This window comes from Ostrinia furnacalis, unplaced genomic scaffold (assembly GCF_004193835.3).
Source record: "Ostrinia furnacalis isolate ACB-3 unplaced genomic scaffold, ASM419383v2 OfSCF4915, whole genome shotgun sequence".
Taxonomy (NCBI): Eukaryota; Metazoa; Arthropoda; class Insecta; order Lepidoptera; family Crambidae; genus Ostrinia; species Ostrinia furnacalis.
This window is the reverse complement of record NW_021135154.1, coordinates 1,227,583-1,249,597: the sequence shown is the minus strand read 5'-3', so window position 1 is coordinate 1,249,597 and position 22,015 is coordinate 1,227,583. Positions and strand designations below refer to the sequence as shown.

The window sequence follows — 22,015 nt, the reverse complement described above, 5'->3', positions numbered from 1 at the left end:
AAAAGTAAACCAATATTTCATAAAACTAAACTGGAGATGATTGAAAGCTAATACCCTTTTACGTAAGTAATACTTTAATGAGGACATAAACGTTTAACGTGCTCGCGAGATTTGCATATATTATTAATGTGGCAACATTAACACTCAATTTATTTAACTTATTGGATCGTTAAGCTTGCTAGTTTGTGTCTTACTAGATAGGAAAGGTTTAAAAAATTAAATGTAAACAATTATTAATGTCTAGTTTGCTATCATTTTTGCTTGATTGAGTCATTCCGTTTTCTGTAAATCTGTCTTGCTTAAATAAAGATTTTATTATTATTATTATATTATTATTATTGTGCAAGTCGTTTTTTTTCTTTTGTTTTTAACCTCATCAATTAGCTAACTTCTACCAAACTAAGCCGGTTTTCTAAATTCAATTCTAATCCAAATGCGTCCTTCAACTGTCATTTAGTTTTAGATTTAATGTCCACAACTTTCGATGCGTTTACACTTTAATATTGTTTAAAAAAAAGTCTTATAAACAATATGAAAATATAAAAAAATCGAAAACCACACCAATCGAATATTTTCATCAAAAAGTGAAATTTGACAGTTGACGGACGGATTTGGATAAGGATTGAATATAGAAAACCGGAATATTTCAAGTACATAACGGATAAACATTGTCGATATATGCTTAATATAGTTCAAACTTTGAATATGAACGTCCATGACTCCGGGTATAAATAGGCGTGCTTATTGGACTAAAATTTGCTCCCAGGGGAATTCGAACCCGTAGCTAGTAGTCCCGTAGCGTTATGAATTTGAAACACTAGGACAGCTTTTTAGTTAGAACGTAGGTAAAGTTCACATTCATGTTTATTTTGTCCTTTACACCTAATGTTTTGTTTGTTTATTTTTGTAAATACTATAACTAGTTCTTAGACTTTTAATAACTCGACTTTCTTTGATCGATAACGTGACTCTACATTGAAAATCAAAATTAAATCTTAATAAACTTTGACCGTATCCTTGACAATAAGCGGTGCTTTTTGTATGGAGTTTGACAGATTTTTGACGTTTGTCAACGTTAAAGTAAGATGGTGTAACTCAGCCTTAATCTCACTATAATACGTTCAACTGTTAGTGACCATGTAAATTAAATAATTCTAAAGCCAGACTTAATCTTATCTTGTAAAACCGTTAACAACTTTAAAATTAATTTCTCAAAGCTTCAAAGCTTAAACCTTACACGGTTTTAGTCCATATTCAAATTAGTACAAGCATGATACCATTTCTGTAGTCCATCTATTACGAACTTAACTATGAAAAATATTATAATGATCTGACGTCACTCCGCACGAATTCGACGCCATTGTACAAAATAGTAATTGTCTCATTTAAGCCGATGGGAATCAACTATGTTTATCTATCCACATAATATGTATAGCATTGGGGAATCTTATACAGTTGTAATTGGTGCTATTTTTCAACAAATATGCACAGTCTGTGCGGTTGACTGTACTTGTATTTGTTTTATTGTGGAATCAAATAATACGAACGCCATTGTTTCAAACTATTTGGTTTCGGTGTATCTAGGTAGTACATTTGACTTTTTAAATACATTAGATGGTAATCTCAAATTGTAACTGATATAAATATAAAAGGAATTATGTAATGTTGAATTGTTTCACAAAATTTTGTAGCAGTTTTGATTTGCTAAAAGCCAAAGTTATCAATTGCTTAACATATGGATTTGGTTTAAAATGTAACCACTACATCATCAGCTTAACCATCAATACTAAAGCTGTCATTCTCCAGATTTATATTCACAATAAAAATATTTAATGCCCCATTAAACTCAAGCAATTATCCTATTACTTACGCAATGTCCGATAAAAATTGATATGTCAGACAACAGCATCGTAAATTTCAATGCACGATCATACATTCGGAGCTGGCCTGCTATTATACTAACGGTCCTTTCACCGCTATCTGATGACCATCAGATGAACTGCTTTTTCTAAACTGCCTTAATAAAGCGGGCAACATAAGATTTTAATGCGCAAGATTCGGTTGGAGCGATAATGCTCCGTGACCGCGCACGACTTTCTATGAGAGAAATGGCTTGCATTTTCTACGGTCGCCCTTTTTGAAGAGTTTTATACGGCTTTTATGATGTACCTATAAGAATGCGTATGTGTTATATGGAATCTAAAATGACTGACCACCTTACTTTACCATTATGACCTTAGTTAAGTTTGACCACAAATACTTATGAATAAGCACTGAATAAAAAACAACTTTTAGCTTTTGTTTTTCAGCTGAAAGTGACTTGCTAACTAACTTAGCGTTATTAAAATTAACTCTGGATAAAAAAATGTCTTAAATAGATCCATATTTGAAACATTAGTGTCCTAGGTATTACCAAATGTGGAAATAGTTTTGAAATTACGATAGTTCCAATTATCTACTTTTTCAGTGTAGGTAATAAAAATTCACTCGCACATGTCTTGAAAGTTAGAAAACTTCTATATCATTCTAAAAGGACAATTGATAAATAGACGATTACCTTTTTCAATTAAATCGATTATCGTTATCTTTTTATCTAATGATTTCGCATACACAATGCATTTAAAAGTCAACCACAGAAAAGGTTACAAATAACAAATGACTGCTATTTAGATTTGCTCTAAATCATTAAAACATGTAATTCGCTGAACAGAATGATTACGCCCACCTTAGTAGTTAATATTATATCATTTATTCGTGTCATCAGGTCCACTAAAAGATCTGGCGTGTCATTAAATATTTTAATTAACTTCGGATGGTTTGTGTGTTGTGTGTCAAAATAGAAAAATGAACAGAAGAATATGAATTATCTAATCCAGCACAATCTATTTATCATTGTTATAGAGGTTACGATCCGTTTATAAATAAAGGTTTTCTTTTTTGTTTCGAGGCATCTACAGTTCTACACTTATGTTTTTACTAAGAGACTATTGCAGTAGAAGATAATTATAATAAAGATATAAGTATACTTCATAAAAATAGTGAACTGAAAATATATTCTAATTAGAAAGCAAGATAAACATAAGACTATCTCGTCAAGTTGTAATTGTAATTCGTCGTCGTTTTATATGTTTAATCTTATTACGAATATTGAATAAATCCACATGAAAAGCTATGTAGTGTTTCTGAGACAAGCCTGAACAAACTCGAACGCAGTAGGGAATTTTATTCAATAAAATATTAGGTGATATAATCCNCTCCGTGACCCGCGCACGACTTTCTATGAGGGAAATGGCTTGCATTTGCTACGGTCGCCCTTTTTGAAGAGTTTTATACGGCTTTTGTGATGTATACGAGTATGCGTGTGTTATATGGAATGTAAAATGATTAACCATCTTACCTTTTCATTATGACCTTAGTTAAGTTTGACCACAAATTCTTATGAATATGCACTGAATAAAAAGCAACTTTAAGCTCTTGTTTTTCACCTGATAGTGACTTGCAAACTAACTTCTCGTTACACAAAATTAACTCTAGATAAAATCCTGTATACGTGTGTATACTATACAGTGTCCCATTATCAAATGTGGAAATAGTTTTAAAATCATATAAATAGTTTCAGCTATCCACTTTTTAAGTGTAGGCAATAAAAATTCACTCGCACATGCCTTGAAAATTAGAAAACTTCTGTATCATTCTAAAAGGACAACTGATAAATAGACGATTACCTTTTTCAATTAAATCGATTATTCGTTATCTTTTTATCTAATGATTTCGCATACACAATGCATTTAAAAGTCAACCACAGAAAAGGTTACAAATAACAAATGACTGCTATTTAGTTTGCTCTAAATCATTAAAACATGTAATTCGCTGAACAGAATGATTACGCCCACCTTAGTAGTTAATATTATATCATTTATTCGTGTCATCAGGTCCACTAAAAGATCTGGCGTGTCATTAAATATTTTAATTTACTTCGGATGGCTTGTGTGTTGTGTGTCAAAATAGAAAAATTAACAGAAGATATGAGTTATCTAATCCAGCACAATCTATTTATCATTGTTATTGAGGTTACGATCCTTTATATATAAAGGTTTTCTTTTTTGTTTCGAGGCATCTACAGTTCTACACTTATGTTTTTACTAAGAGACTATTGCAGTAGAAGATAATTATAATAAAGATATAAGAATACTTCATAAAAATAGTGAACTGAAAATATATTCTAATTAGAAAGCAAGATAAACATAAGACTATATCTCGTCCATATGATCATATTCAAGTTAAAGCTCACTTTGCCATTGTAATTGTAATTCGTCATCGTTTTAGATGTTTAATCTTATTACGAATATTGAATATGTAGGTAGTGTTTCTGAGACAAGCCTGAACAATCTCGAACGCAGCAGGGAATTTTATTCAATATAATATTAAGTGATATAATCANAAAATATTAGGTGATATAATCCTTTACTTAATACGTCGTAAATTGTCAAGAGTAAGTTGTAATCGATTCTTGACATAAAAGGCCCTTAATAAGAGCAGAAATTAAACAAACAGCTTGTACTGATAAGGAGAACACGTACATAATTAAATAACACGAAAAAACCCTTTACACGTGTTATGAGAGGTTCCTTGATAAATTAGTGCTAAATAAAGATAATCGTACCGCAATTGGTGGTTTGACATGTGAAGTCGGGAAATTGATGTGTATTATAGGGGCAAAACACCGGATCGTTTGCGAGCGAATTTGTGAAATTATCGGGCGGGCGATTTGAATATTAATCATGGGACGCGAGCGCAGCCTCGAGTTTGATTGCTCCCGAATCTTGGTGGTTTTATATCCTTTGTCTTTAGTACAATTTTGACTCTATAGCATCTTAAGTAGACGTAAAAAGGGCTATTTTGGCACTAAAATGTATAGTCTGATGTGATGTTGTCTGGATGTTGGGCCGGAAATGTTCGAGAAAAATAACTATGATTCACTCCATTTGGATGGTCTGCTTTTTTAAGATTTTTATCCTCGTTCTATCCTTTTAAGGAAAATGTACTTTGACCGCTTTTGAGGATATGATACATCTTATCAACCACAACATTGTACAAAACAGCAAGTAAACAACAGGCATCAAGTAGGAAACGTAAAAATCAAGTAGGTAATGTAAGTGTAATAATCTGTTTTTGTAAGTAACCAGAACTGGCTGTATGTACATACATTCTGTATATGTATATTTTTACAGTTATATTTGAATGTTACTTTTATACACTGCTGTTTATGTTTATCTGTCACTCGGTCGTTCCCTCATCTCTCTCTTCTTTTTCTTTTAATAATCTTAGTTCCATCAGCACTCTGCACTACTAAGTATTATTCTAGAGTGAGCAAGTATGTTTAGATTTTTAATGTAGTTTTTACAGTCCTAAAAGCTAAGGAGTTTAAGTTAAGTCTTACATAGCAACGGATTAACGAAAGTTTATAGATTGAGTGGCTATTAATGAACAAAAGTAATGTTGCTGAACAAATTGAATTGAGAAGCTTATTATCATAGTCATAATAGCCTACTAAAAGAGCCTTCATAAACCACTATTATTAAGCTGCTAATACATCGAATCAAATTACAGCAGTTTATAACTGAACGTGGAAAGGTTTTACATATTACATTGTAGTCTTTAAAACATAATCGTCATTTATTAATCTGTCGTGCTAGTGACGTGTCGTGATCGACAAATAGGTCGATACTTTATTATTACTTGATGAATTCATTTTTGTCGTAATTTGTTGGTTGAGTAAGTGCGATTTTCGTCGTTAAGAATTCATGATCAAGCATTTTTCCTCTAAAATCTGTAAAAAATTATTCCATTTTATTAATTTTGTCATCTAATTATTATTATATTATTATTATTTTTCTCGTAACTAATTCATAGGTAGGTAATTCATTATCTCAAGCAAAAGGCAAATCGATTCGACGTTACATTGAGTGTTTATTTCCAATGTTGATACGTGAGGAGAGGCGTGGGAGACTGTAAGAGCGAGACTATACCCAGAAGCATCTGTCGGCAAACACTTGCAGTAGGTAATTCAGACTAAAAATGTACAGGTGTATTGATTAAACAAACTTTTGCCCACGGCTGCGCCCGCGTGAATTTGAATTTGTCACAGATCCTTATAAATTATAGCCTATATATTCTGATGTATAAACAATAATACTGTATAGTTTGATCAAAATCTGTTCAGTACTTTTTGAGTGAAAGAGTAACAAACATACAAACTCTCGCATTTATAATATTAGTAGGATTAATATAGTCGGGCCGCGTCAGTCAGCCGGTATATTTTTGTTGTTAATAATTTCGTTGAGTGAATGTGTGATGATTGTAATTAATTACTCTCAGGATTAATGATCTGATTGATGGGATGATTGATAGCGCGATACTGTAATTGTTCTCTAGCTTATAAGATATATGCTATCCAGGAAGCCAAACCAATTATTGGTTTTGGGAAACTCGATTTAACGCTAGGTTTAAGCGGCATGGACCATAATTTTTTTTTTTATGTATCCATGATTTATATGCGACTGCCAAGTAAAATATTAAAATCAATATAATCTAATGGTTAAATACAGGGTTACTTACGATACTTACACATATTGTGATCTATGGGATAGTGACTAGGTCAAATAATTCCAATTAGCATTTTCAAAGAGCATCCAGCCCAATATTTTGCTCTAAGAATAAGAAAATTTATAATATTCATTACATGTCAATACTCAATTGCAGAATTAATAATAATTAAATACAAATCATGTCCAGTAAAAAAATAATAATATAAATAGAATTAATGTCATACCATACTAGTTAATAAATGAGCCGCTTCTACAATCATCATCATCATCATCATTTCAGCCATAGGACGTCCACTGCTGAACATAGGCCTCCCCATATGATTTCTACACCGCCCGGTTGGTAGCGGCCTGCATCCAGCGCCTTTCTGCAATCTTTAAGAGGTCTCCACCTTGTGGGTGGACGTCCCACGCTGCGTTTTCCGGTAGGTACGTGGCCTCCACTCCAGAACCTTGCTACCTCATCGGCCGTTAGTTCGGCGCTTCTACAAAAAAATCTTACATTTTTAATTAATGACAGATGTAAATCCACTTTCACTTTAAATTGGAATGAATAACAACGTTCGATTAAAAAAGAACCCGGCATGTACCGATATTAGATAACTTGACCTAGTACATAATATGTCAAAAAAAACAAATGCAATTATAAGTGTTACAAACCGTAAACCTAACTGGTGATTTTAATTAACGGTCTTGTAATTACATAGAAATGTGTCGAGAATTATCTAGCCGTAGCAATTGGAAGACAAAAAATATCGAAACAGATTATATTTTTCTGTGTTCTTTAATTCAATTACTTATTTGGATCAATAATATAAAATAAATGCAGTTTGAACAATTCACGTATTTCGAACGCAGTAAATGTGAAATAAAACACGGTAGAGCAAGTGGAATTGTAACTGTAATAAACCTAATTAAGTACTTATTATATTAATTTACATCCTTTACTTTTTTACTTACAATAATAAGCTGATTAATTGTAAAGCGAAAACTATAAATATTTTTCAAAACCTCAATCGAACTTTAGCTAAAGTTAACTTAATTTAAAATTAAACTTAGATTCAAATTCCACGGCATTATTTAGTTAGTTGCTAGAAGTCTGATAATCCCCAAGGATTCTCAACTTGGAAAAACTGCTGTTCTACTAAAGATAGAGTCGGAACCGTTTTGTAAGTTCTAATGGAACAACAAATACATTTAATTTGTTGCTTAATGTCGGCGTTGTCTTGCTTGTGCTTTTAGTTAATTAATGGTTAACACGTTCGAAGACTGCTCTGTAATAAATACTGGATATACCGATGCTAGCCGGCAGCGATTGGTTGTCTATAATTTTGGCCTTGCTTTTTCTTTTTCGGGGTTCCGTTGTGATTTTATTTCTAAATCATTTTCTAACATTTTATTTTTTTATTCACAACGAGGAAGCTCTTGCCCTGCATCTCACCTGATGAAAAGTGATGATCAGACCAAAGATTGAAGCGAGCTTCATTTGGAATCCTCAACCACAGAGGAACTGGCCCTACCACCACCCAATCCTATGTCTACCACGGGCCACCAATTACCTGACCTAATTTAAATTATTGTAATTATAATAAATTCTGAATTAGAACATCTTGTCTATATCAATAACTAAATGACAGTAATAAAATATTTTCACGAGTAAGTACAAAATGGTAGAGAACCCTCTCACTAAAACGTGATCCAAACATGTAATCGATTTTTTATCTGTTTGATCTGTAAATGCATGTTTAGTTGAAAGGTCTAGTAGATTAGATAATTTATTTATAGCATTTAAAATTAACCAATATAAACTAAATTTATCTGTGGCACTGTACAGAAAATCAATAAGAAGTTTTCAATACTATGAATGTAGATTGTTGTTCAATCATAAAAGTAATTATGGTACCATCATAAAATTTTACTGGTGTTAGTTGCCATGACTTTTAAAGTAACAGGTTCGCATCCTGAATTGTGCAACTACATCTATGTGTCATAAATACCTATAAATCTGACTCAAAGCTCGTCAAATTGATCAACCTTGTCAACTTGACGATACTCAATCTCCTTACGTTTATAAAGGTGCAGAGTGTAAAGCCTCGTAGGTCCTGGGTTCGACTCCCAAGTACAAAGTTTGTTAAACTTGGTTTAGATATTGCAGGCTTGAATTAATGAAAATGTAGGGCAAAAAAAGAATGAGACATGTAAAAGCTCCTTAAGAGCATAAAAATTTGACGATTTGAAAGAAGTATTTCAATTAGTATATGCAAATAAAGATAATTTTAATATTGATTTTGAATCAGATGGTCCAAAAAGGTATAAAGATTCACGATTTCACTCACGTTAAGCGATTCGATTCAATGAAATTGAATCAGATGCCTAAGGTAGCATATAAAGTCTGACACCAGAACTTTTGACTATAGTTGTGACACAGTTAAGGAAGAAGAATTCATTAAAAGAACTCAATGAAACATTTGTTCTGAGACATCTATACATATTCTAATAGGTCAAGGCATAACATTTGTTCAGACTACAACAACAAGTTATAGGTAAAAAGAAATAACAAATGGAGTCACGTTTCCCAAAATGATTTTAAAAGAAATTGATAACCTTAAACAAGGCACATTGGCCATTATTCCATTATCTTATTCTATGCCGCAGCTGAACAAACAAACGTCTCAGTCTTTTGATTATTCTGTAGCACGTTTAAGTCTGCACATGATTAATTCGAAATTATGTTATTATCTAATAATACTTTATTACCACTTAAAGCAATTTTATTGTAATTACCTTTGATATTGATATTGTTGCTAAGTACATACTTTGCAAATTTTGTGTTTGTGGCTGATCCATTTCCAGAAAAATACCAATCAACATCATTATTTCAGTCATAGGACGTCCACTGCTGGACATAGGTCTCCCTCAATGATTTCCATAATGACCAATTGGTAGTGGCCCGCATCTAGCGCCTTTATGGGGTTGTCAGTCCACCAACGAAGAAAAATACTAATAGCAAATGAAAATTGAGTGGGTGCTTTTAGACTGCCTACTTTTAAAACATCAAATAACATATCCCATACAGTATTAACATCATTACCTAAATGACGTATGAGGAGTTTTGATTGTCCAGAATATAATTTGTCAGATATAAGCCAGACTTAAATATTTTTGTACCTGCTCCGAATTCGATTCTTTGTTTCATGCCATCTGTATATCATCAAAGTACGAGCATGCTTTCAGAGTTCTTATCTTGGCTGACAGTATTTCATTAATAAAGTCTTCCAAACCCAAACTTAGTGCCCTGCATTATTGAAGGCTACTTATACTCATAAACATGCTTATTGATGCTCTTTTCTTTTATTGTAATAGCAGAACTAGGTGTGAACTTTAAATGCACTGATGAACCAATGCCCAGTGGTCCCACCATAGGTCATAGGGCTGAAAATCGATGGTCGAATTATAATGTCATTTATTGTTTACAGGGTGCACTAATAACAAGACTACCCCCAACTATAGTAAAAAAATGCAATAACATAATTATATGGAACAAAATTTGTTTTAAGCACCGAAAGTGGTAAGACGGGCGGTCTTCTTAGGAACCGGGACCACTGTGCAATGTGTAGATCTGTCTTGGCCTTACGTTTATGTCCTAAGACAGCTCTACACATTGGTGTGGATTGGATCTGTCAACGTGAAATTGTGAACTCTGTCAGTTTATAATATAACGCGTTAGATTCACAATTTTACGGTGACAGATCCAAGACTTGGAGCCAAACTACCCAATCAAATGTGTGGCCCAGTCTTAAGTACCAATCTCTTGGCCCAACCTTAGAAACCGCTACTCCGCAGTTTAAAGATAAATAAGCCGTCATTGCCGTCACGTCAGCAATCGCCAGCGCTGCCAACAATAGGCGTCGCTGCGCAGCGAGGAGTTCCCTCTGTAACTGCGCTCCGTCACGCGATCTCCGCCCAACGGCACGCACTACTCTGTTTTGTATGTAAATTATTTTTTCGATACTCATATTTGGCGGGCTCTTGATTGTTACATAGGCGTAGTTATGCGTCATGTAAGTTGGGGACTATATCGATAAACGGTAGGTCGATAGAAAAATTAAAAAATAAATAGTAAAAATCCTTGGACATTTTATACTGTGCTTCTAATCCAAAAATACCCAAAGCTTGTACTATGGGTAGTAGATAACGGATTTTTTTTTAATTATGGAATAATATTATGTCTCAGTTAAGGGTCATAAATAGGATATTGGCCGTCTGGCCTTGCTGGGTACCCACAATGCCAGCTGCGGTTGTAGGTTCAAATATCGCTGGAGGCAAAAGTTAGCGTGAAGCCTGGCGTTTATTTGCCATGTATGAATATTTATTCGTATCTAGTTAAGTCTAGTCGCTGTAACCAGCTCTGTTTGCTTAAGGACTTAGCAATTGATGTCATTATTACCTAAGAAAAGAAAAAAGAAACGAAATAGTACAACAAAAAAAAAAGTTTAACTAAGCAGTTATTTATTATTGTTTATTTTCATTATTGATTTATCGTAATTGACCTGTATTTATAAATATTTATTAATCTAAAAATAAATAAATGATGTTACCATTTACAAAATTAAACGTTTTATCAGTTCCTAAATAAATCAACATAAATAAGTAATCTACCTACCTATTTTTAATATCACAACTAAAAAACTCATACCTACATACACAATCGTTACACGCAATACTGTAACCGAGCTGTAATTAAAAATAAACTCCATAAAAGAAACAATCCCACAAACACAGGTTAGAAATAGTCCAAGTGCAGAACTAACGCTCGTTCTTGATAAACGGCCGCCATCACTGCACGCCACGGCCTATTATGAGAGCGTGACGTCACCGCCCCGCCCCCCTCCTCCTCGCTTCAATCAAACCGGGGAACCCTCGTCATGCCCCCACCCCGCGTTCCGCTTTACTGACTCTGCATTTTTTTCTCATAATAATAACGTCGAAAAAATCGCGCAAAAAAACTCGACAGACGCGCTCGTCCCATCCCTAGCGGTGTGGACCTTTTCGATTCTTGTCTGATTCGAAATTTGAATTTGGAACTTTTGTGGTAAAAATGTATTTTCAGCCTGATTTTTTAAGAATAATTGTTTTATTTTATTATCAACTTATAATAATATTGATGTTACTGGGTGATTAATTTTTATTAAGTTACTATTAACGGAATTTTCCGTTGTCAAAGTTTATTTTTTCAAGTGTGAAAGTTTCATAAAATCTGCCATTATCAGATAATATTGTGAAAGTTGAACCAACATTGTAGCCATATTCCAACAAAAGTGTTTGCTTTTCCAACACCTGTGACCACTCGACCTTCTGCCGGTTAATGTTAAACATTTCGAAAATATTAACAATGTAATTGTAAGTTAATCGTACACGTAGAGCTATTAGCCATATTTAAAATTAATAGGACATTGATCATGTGTGTGTATTATTATTAAAAGATCTACATAGTATCATAGTATGATAAATTCGAATTGAAAGTTACTTGCATTTAGCAATATTATGAGCGTATTAACAGCATTTTTCTTTTCAAAATGATTTCAAAAATCAAGGATTATCAAAACAGAAAATCTAGTTACATAAACATTTTCTAAACGTTTTCACTCAAGATGCCATCTATCAACGAGTAGCACGCGCGTCAAGCATCAAGTCAACGGAGTCATTTCAGTTTAACTACTCACCGACAGAGGTCACTAGTAAACCAGTTTTGGAACTTTTTGATGACGCGCTTATAAAACTTAGTTCCATAAGTTTTTAACAGATGGTGCTTAACTCAACTTTGAAATTTTACTAGGGATGTTTTGGATTTTTTATAGTTAAATAAGCAGTATTTAAATAGACGAATCCAATATTTTTATTTAAACCTATTTGTGCTTCAGGTTTATTTTCTTCTTTGAAGTGAATATAAATCAAAATTGGCAAGGTTCAATATTTTTGCAATTCTAGATTATCTTAATAATTGTAAACATTATCCAATATTAATTTAAATATTTATGTACGCTAAACCTTGAATTCCATAATCGTAAGGATTTTACCCTTATCAAATTTGACAACCTCTAAATTAATAGTTCGTGAAGGTATTTAGCAAAATATGACCTCTAGGCTCTAGGATGGCTTGCTAAAAGATTTGCTGCTTAATCCATGTTAGCTTTGAACAAAATGTCAACCATATTTTGTTATAGGTATAAGGATAAGAATAAGAATAAGAAAAACTTTATTTGACACAAGAAAACAGAAAAACAGAACAAAGGGACTTAAAACTATACACGCATATTTTGTGCCAAAAAGGCGCCCGCTCAGCATTAATCGAGCCACGCGTGCATGCACGTATAATAGATATTGGTAACTTTTAATTTTTATTTTAGTTTTTATGTTGATGCTTTATCGATACTTTAAAATGAAATACAATAGCAAACGTATTATTTTCTAGAATATGCAATCAACTAAAAAATATATGAACCTAGTTGTTTCCTATAAGATTAATTGGTTGTATTTCCTTGTTAAATCTTTTAAATAATTTGCCAACATTTGCATACTAATTGCAGAGTGTTGACTGTACAAATTGCGAGCAATTATGTTTTCCCATAAAATCTAGCAACCCTTTGCAAAGTACAAGGTTTAAATTACCATTCTGTAACTTAACCTAGTTTCTTGCTTTGTAGCACAAAATATTTGTTATGTAAAATGCGAAAAAATAGGATTAGTATTTCCATAATTATTTGTCTTAATTAATTTATTGACGGAAAAGTATAGTTGCTACTAAGTATACCTAATAGTAGGAAAACTTAAGTGACTAACAGAAATTATTGTCCCTAGTTTTCCAGCTACAAGAATGAATTTCTTGTAACGATTCTCGTTTTAAAAAGTTTTGTCATAACGCCGCAAGCTCTAGTTTATTTTAAACCTTATAGATATTGTGGTATTGTGACCGGAAGTGCGACATGTCGGGCGGGTTAATTTACGTGCAGCATGGCGGCGGTATCTGAGCGTTTCCGGTCGGTGGCGAAGAGCCGTTCATCAAACTTCGGTCCAACACGCCGCCTCCAATAAACCTTCTACGAAGTGTGTAACAAACTCTGGATTATAAACGTTGAGAATCAAAGAATTCTAAAAATTATAGGAATACACTTTTTTTTTGACTTTATAATTATGTAAAAAGTAAATAAAAGCTTGTAAAAAGTTGGTAATATTGACAAGTTCCGGGTGAAGCTCGATTCCACCTTCGGCCTGATCATCACTTACCATCAGGTGAGATACAGGCCAAGAGCTTCCTCGTTGTTGATTAAAAAAAGTCATTTTCTTTGAATAGGATGAAAAATCTAAATATTTGAGCAAAATTTCAACACCATAACAGGTTCAAGTTCTTCTATCACAACTTCATTGAATGAAATTAACATGATTTTCTTATTAGAATAAAAAAGAATTTCCGATTTCTTATTACTAGGTACACCTTGATTTTCTAATAAGACCGGATTATACGATTAAGCTCCTTATAAATTGATCTACAAACCTCACAAAAGTACAAAAAATAATATAAACCTTACTAACTTAATTTATTGTAAAAATGTAGGGCTCAAACAATCTACGTCTACAACAATCAAGAAGTCTAGAGAAAGGAAAATTGTGCGTATTCATAGTGCGTCTCAATTATTCAATGTACCGGAGCACGATTGTGTTTGAAATTTTAATCGGATTTACAGATACAACGCTTTCCCATTTTCACGCTGCTATTCTCATAATAATGTAGAGAAAACGAAAGTTCCCGTTTATAAAATTCCAATAAAACCACAACATGATTTTTCTTATTGGAATGGCCCATCCCTAATTCTTGCCAACTTGCATCAAACACGCTTGCTTTTAATCTTGTAGGAACTTAAACTGCCAGCGTACGTAGTTCGTATACATTTGTATAGATGGCGTTCATAAGTTGTAAAAGTTCGAAAGTTCGTAAAGAGATGGCGCTAAATTAACATTTAATTTTGTCGTGATCTGACCGTAATAAAATTTTATTTATTAGTTTTAAGTATGTGCTTGTTGTAATAGTATTTAATGAGGTAATGTTGAAATTTAGCTAACAAGAAAATTATAGGTTGAACTAAAGATTTGTAGTGGCCGCCTACGGGTTAGTCCCAACGACCCCGGTGGATCTGCCCCGTCAACGGGGTGGATGGGAAAAGGTGTTTCAACGACCCCGGTAGTCATAGCTATAGAGTATAGCTAAGACTATGACTACCGGGGTCGTTGAAACACTTTTTCCCATCCACCCCGTTGACGGGGCAGATCCACCGGGGCCGTTGGGACTAACCCCCGCCTACTTATCTATTGTCATATTTCACCCCCGCTCTATTGTTCGAGTGTATGCATACAATGTTTGAATCACGTGGAGCAATTACAAAGGTGTCGGCGTTTGTATTTCGCTATAAATCAGCTCTGCGCGATATAACAATTAGTCGCTATGATAGCAATGTTAATTAAACGGCTATATCTTGACAGTGGCGCCACGCGACGAATTTCGGAACTAAGCTGCTAGTATTGAAAAGTAATGAATTTTTTGCGTCGTTTTTTAATTACGGCGGGTGTTGAATGCAATTAGTTAGGAAATTAGCCTTTATTAACGTCAAGTAGCTGACGTGCTGCTAACTACATTCATGGCAGTCTAATTGCTGTAGTTGCATGTTCATTTAGTGATAATGTCATAACTTAATAAGTAGTTACTAATACGTGTACCGACTTAGTATTATTTATGTGAGGGCGTTGAGTGCTCTACTCGTTTCTTTTAATAGATTCTATTAAAACTGGTTTTGAATGTGATATTCTTGTTCTTTAATTCCTAATTGAATTTTTCTAACGCCTGTATACACAAACGATGTTTACTTAAGTGAAGCAGCAAATCGATCGCACAGCGTTGAATAGAGCTCCATGATTGGTTCATGTGTCACCCTGTGCGTCCACGCGCACTGTGAGACCTCGTAGTAATGTTTGTGAATCGTGAATGAGTACGGGCGTAAGCTACTGAAATATTTTTGACTCTATGATGTTGCTACACATTTCACGTGTACACAAAGTATGTACTTATAAGACGCTTTCTCTGTCTCTACCTTTCTCTATCAACATCAATATTCCTGCTATCATACACCTCCAAACATATCCTTAACCACAACAGTGCAGTAACACAGGAATCTGTTAATCAAAGCGAACGCAATCAATTACCGGCTGCAATCAAAATGGCCGGCATTCCCGATCCGCCATCAAAGGATGCTCTGGACTCTGCCCGGCAGTCATTATTAGAGACGTCGCTGGACACCCAACGGATACCATCGGATATCCAATTGAGAATACATTACGTGATGTTCTGGAGAATCAATCGGTTTATAGTAATTACGAGGTCACGAAGGTCCGGCAGTCATTATTAGGGACGTCACTGGTCACCCAACGGATACTATCGGATATCCGATTGAGAATGCATTACCTGTCAGCAGACGATGTTCTGGATTACCAATTGATTAATTGTAATTACAAGGACAGGTAGGACACTATTCGGGAGTCATTATAGGGACGTCCCTGGACACCCAACGGATACTATCGGATATCCGATTAAAAATACATTACCTGTCAGCAGACGATGTTCTGGATTACCAATCGATTTATTGTAATTTCAAGGACAGGTAGGACACTATCCGGGAGTCATTATTAGGGACGTCGCTGGACAGCCAACGGATACTATCGGATATCCGATCGAGAATATAATGTTTACCTGTCAGCAGCGATGTTCTGGAGTACCAATCGATTTATTGTATCATTACTCGGGATGTCACTGGTCAACCAACGGATAGTAGGTATCCTACCGGATATCTGATTGAGAATACATTACCTTAATTACACTGGAACAATTCAATGGTCTATGTTATTGCTCTGAAGTAGTGGTAGAGTTGGAATGGGGCGTGTAAAAGCACTTTTTAAAAGCCTGATTTCAAAAAGAAAGTCAGGCAATGTTTATCATTTGGCGTGGTCTAGTGATTAAGACGTGATTAACACGTAGATCCTAGTTTCCAGATGTAACAACAAAGTAGGGAATTACATTTAATGTTTTGGTTGAAAGGATTTTAATTAATTTAATTATGTAATTTACACTTAAACTAGTTATTAGTTAGGTAAGTTTAGAGTGTTAAAGTGTTTTTAGTGGCAAAACCTTTTTAATTAGTAACTTAGAAGTATACTTCCAAAAGCTTTGTTCAGACTTGCAAAATTAAGCAATTTTTTAACTTTATATCTGCACATTACATTTTCGAAGATCTTATTTATCAGAAACAGAAATATCCGAAAACCGTCCCCACATCCCTAACAACACTAGTCATTATGACGGTAAATCTCTTTGGGCACCAGGTCGTATGCTCGTTTGGTTGGCACAAATTATTAAATGCGAATTTAATGTTCCATTCTGATTTTAATAACTGTCTACAAGTCTAGCTTAATCTAAGTTTATGTAAGAAATTTGACTTGTGAGCTTTAAAATGTCATCCAAATTTTTAGAAATACACTCGGCATCAAATAAATCGCACCTCCCGCGATAAGCACTTATCAAACGTATGCATCCCTACTTCCCACCAACATTGGTTTTATTTGAAAGCCTAGTTCTAAACTTCATTACATTATAGGAAAGGTTTTTACCCCAAAAATGTGTTTATAGAAGGATACAGAGTCACTTCTTCAAAAAATAGGTAGTTACGCTTGCGCCAACTTTTATGGCTATAAAACTGTTAAATTGGGATTAATTGCTATCCATCTGTTAAAAAGGACACGTAAGATCATTATTTGGTTTTATAACCACAAAAATTTATCTACTTGAAAAAAGGCCTCACTTGGGGCTCAGAGGTGAGCATTCACATTTATGGTACCTGTTAATTATTTATTTGTTTATTTATTTATTTATTTATTCATGAATAGAACGGTAGTACCAATTACACTATTCAAACAAGACGTAACAAAGCTCAGAATAACATTTAAGTAATTAAAAACAATTTAACTTAACTTAATTTAGGAAAAGTACATAAATCAGATAAAAAAATTAAATGAGTTTTTCTTTAAGTTTATTTATTGTGCTTTATGATTGTGTCAGAAGATAATCTCTAAAGTTAGCGTCGCGGAAGGTGCGATTTATTTGATGTTGAGTATACTTATTTGGACTTGAGAGCTCCAAAATGGCACCTAAAGAGAATTTGTAGACATGTTCCTCATATTATGACGTAGCTTGAACATAATTCTTACTTGTTACATGAGACTCACCCGACGAAAACAAAAACAAATGAACGTGACAAAAACACCGACCCACTAAGCCGCAGCCCTCGAAAATGACGTCACAAAAATTATGAACTCCGCGAAAATTAGAGAAGTTGTCTGATTAAATTTAGAAGTTGGGCTGCGTAATTAGAGAAACATAGCATTTCACTCAGGGCGCTGTTAGGCCAGGATTTGCCCTGGAGGGCCGTTAGCACATTTTGATGACGCAAAAATGCGGGGAATTCGATAGAGGTAGGTAAATTATGCATGAAACGAGGTGATAAGTCATTTTTGTCGGAATTTGAATGGACTCAAACCTGTTAAAAGTAAAAACACACACATTAAATCACAACCTTTTACTTACTTTATAAGTTCACAGTTATTTTTGTATTATAAAATGAAAAATGAATTCATAGTGAAACGATTTGAAACTAAGACAAATAAAGATTGTGATTATCTAATAACTAATGAAAACTAATTACATTTTAAAACTCGAATACATGACACAGCTAAATTACACTACATTGTTCCGCGACAGACTTGTAAAATTAATACAAGGTGCCTGCCTAATTAATGCGAACGGACAGGACAGATCTAAGAACCGCGCGATCATATTAATGAGTTGCCCGCTATAATGGATGCACTGGGAGTCGAACCCACGCCACGGCGGCATCTATGACGTTATCTTTCTATGTTTTTTTTTCTATGAGGTAGATCAAGAGAAGTGAAAACTTTTTGCACTTTTTAGATGAATTATCTCGGTACCAAAGCATTATGTCATTTATTTATTCATTTGAAATGATCAAATTAATCAAAAATATAAATTAATCGCTTACAAGTGCCAACTTCTTATTTAATACAGAACTTTAACTGTTAGTTCATATTTAATGAAAATTATAAAAAAATACATTGGGGGAGGCCTATGTTCAGCGGTGGACGTCCTATGGCTGAGATGATGATGATGATGATGATGATGATAAAAAAATACATATTTATTAAATGTAAATGTAAAAGACCTACTCGTAATTACACAGGTCAGCATGCTCTATGAATAATTCTATTAATACCTAAAGAACAAAATATGTAATTTAAAATTATAAACTCTATTATCGTTCGTTGTTATAAAAAATAAAATAATATCTGTCTTTCTTAGACCACAGTTGAAGAGAATTCACTTTGAAAATATACTTCAATCCTTTATAAATTAAAGAAATTAAATCAAGCAAAGATTAATTAGGCACTGTTTTGAAACACGATGGAGGTGACTTATGTAGAGTCCTGGCGGTCTTTGTGTGATGTCACCTCGTAATTATCCTTTGATGTCTTCCGCTGTAAAGCCAGATGCTCTACTTCTGAATTTACTGTAAAAGAAGAAAATTACATTATTATTAATCAAAAATATAAGTAGGAATGCCCAAACGTTAAAAAAAATAGAACTGCAAAAGCTCAAGAAAAAATTTTCAAACACGTGCTAGGAATCATTGACCTCACAAAAAGAATAAAAAGATAGTGAAGTGCAAGATATAGTATACAAAATTAACAGAAAATAATATGATTTTTTAGTATCCACATAATCTCGAAACAGTATTCAGCGTCCCAAAATTTATTGCACCTATGAAAATTTATTAAGACACAATGTAAAAGCGTGGAACATTATGAAAAGTGTTTGTATTAGAGAAGTATCTTTTAATATACCAAAACGATACAGTGGGAATAAATCAGAACTACTTTGCGTTCCCACAATAGAACTCTAATTGACAAATAGTAGAAATGATAAATTCACACGCTGGGAAATTCCCAAAATAAGTTCTTTGATCATCATTTTGATTAACAGCTACCGACTGTAGCTTGCGGAATATTATTAATTTTCTTTTTAATTTAGTCCTTAAATCTATTAGAGTCTTCTTGTTTGATTTATTTTGGTCCCCATCGTGTTGTGGACTATTTTTCGCGGCGTTTTCACCTAATACTCGTAGTAACGATTACGAATGATTTACATATGTAACAGTCAATGGAGAGTCTAAGCTGTGTGTTCGAGAATTTGAGAGATAAATCAGTCGTCAAGTGACATCCTTATGTTTTCATTCAGACGTGTTTGATACAAAATCTTAGATTCTGTAAAAATCACAACTAGATTATTTCAGTTTAGTCTGAGTCACTTTAAAAATTGTTCACGAGACACGTTTGTGGGACATATAAATAGCTTTGTTGTTGGATTTATTTAAACTGGTTAGAAATATTTCAGTATGAAGTTTCCTCATCAAGGCTTGATTCTCATAGAAAACCTTTTACACTACTTCTAAGAATTCATATAACACGTCCACCGCTTTCGTAAGATTAATCTGTCCAGCTCGGTCAACCTCTTTTTTGTCCAGTTAGGTAATTACTTGAATACTACGAATTTCCGTGGCAAGGGCATGAGAATAAAGGTGACTCACGGGATATAAATCAAACGTGCTTACTGTTATCAAATTATCAAAAGCACGTGAGGCTGTTAATTTCAACAGCGGTCAGTTAAAGACATGTTCCTTGAACCGTCCGAATAGATCGTATCGCCTTAATTGCCGCTTAGAACATGGCCGGTACGTGGATCACAAATTAAAACTGTAACTATGATATTACATCGAGAGCGAGCCATTGTAAGCCAGCGCTATTTCTAGAAGAAAATTGGTTGATCAGGTCTCTTTTTACGAACTTTAGTTTAAAACTTTAAAAGCAAAGATGTTCCGGATGAACCGTCTCACTTGGAGTCATGCCAGACTTGGAGAAAATTGAATTAGTTTAATGCTACCGTGCTATTAAAATCCTAACTTTTAATACAACTTGAAAATCTTGAACAGATACCCAACACAGAAAATCAAATGTAAACAAATCTAATAAATTACTGTTCATCTCCATACCTATTGTACTAGTTGGTGGAATGCAAATGGAAATTGAAAATTAAAAAAATGCGAGGGTCGCACCACGTAGAGGGGAAACGGAATCGTAAATTTAAATTGTCCATCCCTCAACATGCAAATTTTCCAAGCATGCCTTTCAATTGTATCCAGTAAGTATGGGTCGTATTAATAAATGTTTGATGCCGTTGTATTCTCGCTCTTACTGCGAACACATAAGAGCGGACGTTTTGCATATCAATCTAACGTAATGCTGGTAATACGCATTGAGTTCTGGCCGCTTGCTTCCGATTTAATTACATTCGCAATGAATGTTTAGACTTGTGAAATGTTCGCACCAATCTCGATCGGTATTTTATTCATTTCACTTTTGTTTTCGTACAATTTTCATAGCAATGACAATAATGCATTAAGCATAGTTACTTGTAAGTGACTAATAATTTAAATAGAAAATGTTGCTTTTATGATTCGGTAGTCGAAATATTTTCCCACATAAAGCTCGTCTCAATAAACAGTAGCATCTGTAAGGGCATATTGTCTCCAGAAACGCCGCCATCATTAATTGTCGCTAATGAAGCTTGCCTTTTGGCTGTAAATAGCACCGAGGGGCGGGCATGTACAGCCGTACAGATTTTTTACTCTAAATATGAATTTAATAGACCATGGCGAATACACACCGACGTGACTTTGAACAAACGTCTCCAGACTCCCTCATTCGATCCTCGAGGAAACTACGCAGTAGACTCGAATCGTAAGCAACAAACGTTTAGATGTTGTCAAAATGCTAAAGTCCTATTTTTTTTACACCATTATTTTTTCTCAGCTCACCGCTACTTTGTTTCGTGAATTCTAGTAGCTGTCGCATTAAGTACGCAATAAATTGTCTACTTTAAAACTTGTACACCGAGATCTGACGATAACACCTCGGCTCCGTGGCACTCGTCTCTCCGCGCACAAATTAACGTCCGCGCAAAGTCATACCGGCCGGCCGCGGTTGTCACTCATGCTCCATCAACTGCTGGGAAACGTCAAGGGTATGACACCGGGTCAGACACATGTCGGGCGATACGTGCCGCTATTTTATCTCCCCGTCTCGCTTCTGAAGACCTCCGTCCTCCTGTCAGACAAAGACGGATTCCGAACTGAAGAATGTGCCGCTTAGTTATCTGCGGCGACGGGCCCTATCGCAGACAG

At 34.2% G+C, this 22,015-nt stretch overlaps 1 protein-coding gene across 5 annotated transcripts in view; it reads left to right on the top strand.

The window, feature by feature from the left end:
* The window catches only part of LOC114360186 (homeotic protein antennapedia), a 218,286-nt gene that overhangs the window by 173,449 nt on the left and 22,822 nt on the right, over positions 1 to 22,015 (top strand). The window lies entirely within an intron of this gene.